Genomic DNA, 6,915 nt, shown 5'->3' with positions numbered 1-6,915 from the left:
TTTTTATATTGTATTTATTATATGAATTTAATGAATTTGTCATTGACAAGTTATGTAGATCTTCTTATGTCAATATATATACTTTTTTCCTGTTATATCTAATGTTTTGTTAGGTTTTAACCTCCAGGAAAACCAGAATGTTTGGTTAAATGTTACTGACAGAGACATGAAAACATATGAAGTAAAAAGGGTCAAAAATAGAAAAAAAAAACTCTCTCTTCAACGAAATTTTACATTGGAAATTCTCGTGAAGAAAAGCTTTCTCGAGAAAAATATTTCTAAAAATAGAAAAACCCTTTCGCCATTTTAAGACTTCCCTAGAAAATATATATTTCTCTTAAACAACGCCCCTGTCATTACATTGTCAATTCTTTTAAAGACATTAAAAAGAACTTTACCTTCAATTCGATTATGTAGTAAAGTTATCAAATCATTATCTTATAACATCATTATCATTACTTTAACTTGTGTAATCTACCAGATTATGTATTATTTCCCTACCTTCTTTCTACCGTGTAACAACAATAAAGTTAATATATTTTGATGTATGTTTTTACATTGTTGCTCGTTTTCTTTAAATATGAAAACTATAAAAAAATTATATATTTTTTTTTCAATATTTAAATCAATTAGTTTCTTCTTCAATTTTATGTTGCACACGTGTCACCAATACCACTTTAACTACAATGAATACCACCTTACACACACACACACTGGTAGACCATTGAAATCTGCATTAAACCTTTGACCTTTACTACCCATTTCACAATACATCAAATTGCATACACACGACTTCAGTTTTAGTAAGTTTTTACTCACACACTCACACAAAAGCCACTATAGAAATTCCACAAAAACAATATACATTGTATGGAAATGTTTTACACTTGGCCGAATACCTACACTATATTTTTCAGTTTTTCCAGTTTTTTTTTTTTGTTTTCTTTTCATACTCTAGGTTGAAAAATATAAGGATTTATGGATTTTAGGTGGGATTTTGTTGCTAACTTTTAGGCGTTAACGTTTTTTTTAGAATAAATTGCATAAAGTTGCGAAATCGGAAAAAAATTGTATATGTACAATTTTTTATAAGAATCGACAGTTTAGTTCTAGTGGTGTTCTAGTTCTGTTTCAGTTCTGTTCCAGTTCTGTTCTAGTTCTGTTCTAGTTCTGTTCTAGTTCTGTTTTAGTTCTGTTTTAGTTCTGTTCTAGTTCTGTTCTAGTTCTGTTCTAGTTCTGCTCTAGTCTGTTCTAGTTCTGTTCTAGTTCTGTTTCTAGTTCTGTTCTAGTTCTGTTCTAGTTCTGTTCTAGTTCGGTTCTAGTTCTGTTCTAGTTCTGTTCTAGTTCTGTTCTAGTTCTGTTCTAGTTCTGTTCTAGTTCTGTTCTAGTTCTGTTCTAGTTCTGTTCTAGTTCTGTTCTAGTTCTGTTCTAGTTCTGTTCTAGTTCTGTTCTAGTTCTGTTCTAGTTCTGTTCTAGTTCTGTTCTAGTTCTGTTCTAGTTGTGTTCTAGTTGTGTTCTAGTTTGTGTCTTGTTCTGTTCTAGTTCTGTTCTAGTTCTGTTCTAGTTCTGTTCTAGTTCTGTTCTAGTTCTGTTTCTAGTTCTGTTCTAGTTCTGTTCTACTTCTGTTCTAGTTCTGTTCTAGTTCTGTTCTAGTTCTGTTCTAGTTCTGTTCTAGTTCTGTTCTAGTTCTGTTCTAGTTCTGTTCTAGTTCTGTTCTAGTTCTGTTCTAGTTCTGTTCTAGTTCTGTTCTAGTTCTGTTCTAGTTCTAGTTATGTTCTAGTTCTGTTCTAGTTCTGTTCTAGTTATGTTCTAGTTCTAGTTCTGTTCTAGTTATGTTCTAGTTCTGTTCTAGTTCTGTTCTAGTTCTGTTCTAGTTATGTTCTAGTTCTGTTCTGTTCTAGTTTGTTCTAGTTCTGTTCTAGTCTGTTCTAGTTCTGTTCTAGTTCTGTTCTAGTTGTGTTCTAGTTGTGTTCTAGTTCTGTTCTAGTTGTGTTCTAGTTGTGTTCTAGTCGTGTTCTAGTTGTATTTTAGTTGTGTTCTAGTTCTGTTCTAGTTGTGTTCTAGTTCTGTTCTAGTTCTGTTCCAGTCCTGTTCTAGTTCTGTTTTAGTTCTGTCTAGTTCTGTTCTAGTTCTGTTCTAGTTCTGTTCTAGTTCTGTTCTAGTTCTGTTCTAGTTCTGTTCTAGTTCTGTTCTAGTTCTGTTCTAGTTCTGTTCTAGTGTTCTAGTTCTGTTCTAGTTCTGTTCTAGTTCTGTTCTAGTTCTGTTCTAGTTCTGTTCTAGTTCTGTTCTAGTTCTGTTCTAGTTCTGTTCTAGTTCTGTTCTAGTTCTGTTCTAGTTCTGTTCTAGTTCTGTTCTAGTTCTGTTCTAGTTCTGTTCTAGTTCTGTTCTAGTTCTGTTCTAGTTCTGTTCTAGTTCTGTTCTAGTTCTGTTCTAGTTCTGTTCTAGTTCTGTCTAGTTCTGTTCTAGTTCTGTTCTAGTTCTGTTCTAGTTCTGTTCTAGTTCTGTTCTAGTTCTGTTCTAGTTCTGTTCTAGTTCTGTTCTAGTTCTGTTCTAGTTCTGTTCTAGTTCTGTTCTAGTTCTTTCTAGTTCTGTTCTAGTTCTGTTCTAGTTCTGTTCTAGTTCTGTTCTAGTTCTGTCTAGTTCTGTTCTAGTTCTGTTCTAGTTCTGTTCTAGTTCTGTTCTAGTTCTGTTCTAGTTCTGTTCTAGTTCTGTTCTAGTTCTGTCTAGTTCTGTTCTAGTTCTGTTCTAGTTCTGTTCTAGGTTCTGTTCTAGTTCTGTTCTAGTTCTGTTCTAGTTCTGTTCTAGTGTCTGGTTCTAGTTCTATTCTAGTTCTAGTTCTGTTCTAGTTCTGTTCTATATCTGTTCTAGTTCTGTTCTAGTTCTGTTCTAGTTCTGTTCTAGTTCTGTTCTGTTCTAGTTCCGTTCTAGTTCTGTTCCAGTTCAGTTCTATTTCTGTTCTATTTTTGTTCTAGTTCTGTTTGTGTTCTTTTTTAGTTATGTTCTAATTCTGTTTCAGATCTGTTCTATTTCTATTTTAGTTCTGTTCTAATTCTGTTATATTTCAAATGAGAAAAATATTTCAGGTTCTTTGTTATTCTGTCTGGGTGGCGATGCGCACCTGGTAGTTTTATATGAAGCCAATTAGTTTTATATGAAACTAGCAGAAAGGGAAAGTATCTGCAGTCATTTGGTAAAACGTTGCTTGGATGAATATGCAACATCACACGTTCCGGCAAAATCCGAATCATGATTATAAATTAGTTTTAGTGCTAATTTATAAATACAAAGTAATTAGAGGTTATAGTTTTGCAATCAGTTTATGTCCAGGTAGAACATTAGTTATTTTTTAAGGATTTTTGAATGAACAGTCGCATTTTAAATACTTTCTTTAAAGTTTAATAAATTCTGTAAAGTCGAGTTTTTTTATACAATTTTACTGAAGTATATTTTTGCATTTAAATGTAATTTTTTTTTGAATATTTCGCTTGCACATTTATATGGATCATCGTCTTTCAATTTTTTTTTTTTACATTAAATTTTTTTCTCCATTATTTTAATTTAAATTTTACCTACAACTGGAACTTTTCATTGTATCTACGTAGTTTTTTATTTCCCAGGAAATTTATAGTTGTTTTACATTTTTATCTCAAGTGTTTAAAGCGTAGGATTGCTTTTGAAAAGGCCAAAAGATTTTTATAGATTTATTCTGGAAAAGTTACGAATAATATAGTTTAACAATGAAGGAACTATAAGCGAAAGTGACTAACTCCATTATTCTGAACTTATTTCACAAAAGTTAACTTTAACATTTATTGAGTATAAATTTGCTGCAAGTTATTTTCATTGTAACCGAAATTAAGCTGAAAATTTTCAATTATTCTATTGGGTTTTCCTGGAAAATGTCTTTCATTAACATTTTACAAGAAAACAAGAAATCCTATACTATAAACGCTTGCACATGTATGTATTTTTAAAACTTTTGTTTTTGTTTGTTGCACACAAATTAACATGTTGCAATTTAAACTTTACTCACACTGAATTGTGTGCAACAAAATTTCATAAGTTTGTGCAATTATTTTGCTACTGCCTTCGGCTGTTGAGTAGTGAGTCCTTTTCCTCCTTGCCACATTCGTTATTATTCTTGCGTTCTTCTCCTTTTTCGTTTGCATGCCGCAAATTGTAGTATTTTTGTTTTTGTGTTTTGCAAAATTTTATGACGTATGTAGTCAAGATAAAAAGAGAATGAGAGAGGCGACTAAAAAGTTTGTTTACTTTGTAGAGAGAAGGCAAGTATATAGTACAATTTTTGTATCTCTTTTTCTTCTTTAATAAAAGTCTCCAAGTAAATTGTATACTGCAAAAAAAAAAAAAAAAAAAAAAAAAAAAAAAACAATAACAATTGTTAAGTATTTCTAGAGTTGCCATTGTAATGAGTCATTCAGGTTAAAAACTATAGACAATGATAAGATTTCATTTTCATATATTCGAAAATTTTCTATTGACACTTCAATATTACATATGTAGATATACCTAAAAGTTTCCATATAAAATTTTCCGATATTCGAATTATTTTCAATTGAAACAAGTAAGAAAGTATAGTCGGGCTTGGCCGACCATATGATACCCTACACCAGTTATGAATATTAAATGTGATTTATTTTTCATAATAAAGCATTTATCTTCAATATTCCCTTGTTCCGATGCATTTAAGCAAATTACGGATGAAAAACTAAAGACTTCTATAAAACTTAGTTGTGCCGTATTTTATCGGTATATCTGTATATTTAACATAATTATGAGCTCAGAAGCCCTTTTCGGGGGGTTCTGTTGTATGGGGGCTAGGTGAAATAATGGACCAATTTTAACCATTTTCAATATGCTTCGTGGTTCAAATAAAACGTGCATGCCAAATTTCATCCAATTATCTTGAAAATTGCGACCTGTACCTTGCGCACAAGGTTTACATGGACAGCCAGCCAGCCAGACGGACGGACGGACATAGCTTAATCGACTCAGAAAACGATTCTAAGCCGATTGGTATACTTTAAGGGTCTAGGACGAATATTTTTGTATGTTACAAACATCAGCACAAATCCAATATACCCTCCCCACTAAAGTGGTGTAGGGTATAATATTTCCGATGTTCGAAAAAGAACTAAAATATTGAAAATTTTCAATATTTGAAAAAATTTCAAAAAAATTTTTAATAATCGAAAATTTTCTATAAAATTTTTTGGTATTAGAAAAATTTTCTATTTCTAGTTCAGTTCAGTTCTAGTTCTGTTCTAGGTCAGTTCTAGTTCTGTTCTGTTCTGTTCTAGTTCTGTTCTAGTTCTGTTCTAGTTCTGTTCTAGTTCTGTTCTAGTTCTGTTCTAGTTCTGTTCTAGTTCTGTTCTAGTTCTGTTCTAGTTCTGTTCTAGTTCTGTTCTAGTTCTGTTCTAGTTCTGTTCTAGTTCTGTTCTAGTTCTGTTCTAGTTGTTCTAGTTCTGTTCTAGTTCTGTTCTAGTTCTGTTCTAGTTCTGTTCTAGTTCTGTTCTAGTTCTGTTCTAGTTCTGTTCTAGTTCTGTTCTAGTTTGTTCTAGTTCTGTTCTAGTTCTGTTCTGTTCTAGTTCTGTTCTAGTTCTGTTCTAGTTCTGTTCTAGTTCTGTTCTAGTTCTGTTCTAGTTCTGTTCTAGTTCTGTTCTAGTTCTGTTCTAGTTCTGTTCTAGTTCTGTTCTAGTTCTGTTCTAGTTCTGTTCTGTTCTAGTTCTGTTCTAGTTCTGTTCTAGTTTGTTCTAGTTCTGTTCTAGTTCTGTTCTAGTTCTGTTCTAGTTCTGTTCTAGTTCTGTTCTAGTTCTGTTCTAGTTCTGTTCTAGTTCTGTTCTAGTTCTGTTCTAGTTCTGTTCTAGTTCTGTTCTAGTTCTATTCTAGTTCTGTTCTAGTTCTGTTCTAGTTCTGTTCTAGTTCTGTTCTAGTTCTGTTCTAGTTCTGTTCTAGTTCTGTTCTAGTTCTGTTCTAGTTCTGTTCTAGTTCTGTTCTAGTTCTGTTCTAGTTCTGTTCTAGTTCTGTTCTAGTTCTGTTCTAGTTTGTTCTAGTTCTGTTCTAGTTCTGTTCTAGTTCTGTTCTAGTTCTGTTCTAGTTCTGTTCTAGTTCTGTTCTAGTTCTGTTCTAGTTCTGTTCTAGTTCTGTTCTAGTTCTTTTCTAGTTCTGTTCTAGTTCTGTTCTAGTTCTTTTCTAGTTCTGTTCTAGTTCTGTTCTAGTTGTTCTAGTTCTGGTTCTGTTCTAGTTCTGTTCTAGTTCTGTTCTAGTTCTGTTCTAGTTCTGTTCTAGTTCTGTTCTAGTTCTGTTCTAGTTCTGTTCTAGTTCTGTTCTAGTTCTGTTCTAGTTCTGTTCTAGTTCTGTTCTAGTTCTGTTCTAGTTCTTTCTAGTTCTGTTCTAGTTCTGTTCTAGTTTGCTCTAGTTCTGTTCTAGTTCTGTTCTAGTTCTGGTTTGTTCTAGTTCTGTTCTAGTTCTGTTCTAGTTCTGTTCTAGTTCTGTTCTAGTTCTGTTCTAGTTCTGTTCTAGTTCTGTTCTAGTTCTGTTCTAGTTCTGTTCTAGTTCTGTTCTAGTTCTGTTCTAGTTCTGTTCTAGTTCTGTTCTAGTTCTGTTCTAGTTCTGTTCTAGTTCTGTTCTAGTTCTGTTCTAGTTCTGTTCTAGTTCTGTTCTAGTTCTGTTCTAGTTCTCTTTAGTTCTGTTCTAGTTCTGTTCTAGTTCTGTTCTAGTTCTGTTCTAGTTCTGTTCTAGTTCTGTTCTAGTTCTGTTCTAGTTCTAGTTCTGTTCTAGTTCTGTTCTAGTTCTGTTCTAGTTGTTCTAGTTCTGTTCTAGTTCTGTTCTAGTTCAGTTCTAGTTCAGTTCTAGTTCAGTTCTAGTTCAGTTCTAGTTCAGTTCTAGTTCAGT

The sequence above is a fragment of the Lucilia sericata genome, unplaced genomic scaffold, assembly GCF_015586225.1.
Source record: "Lucilia sericata isolate MDLA Ls3-8-SP2 unplaced genomic scaffold, ASM1558622v1 Contig001462F_arrow, whole genome shotgun sequence".
In the NCBI taxonomy this organism is placed as follows: domain Eukaryota; kingdom Metazoa; phylum Arthropoda; class Insecta; order Diptera; family Calliphoridae; genus Lucilia; species Lucilia sericata.
Note: the sequence above shows the minus strand (reverse complement) of the source record.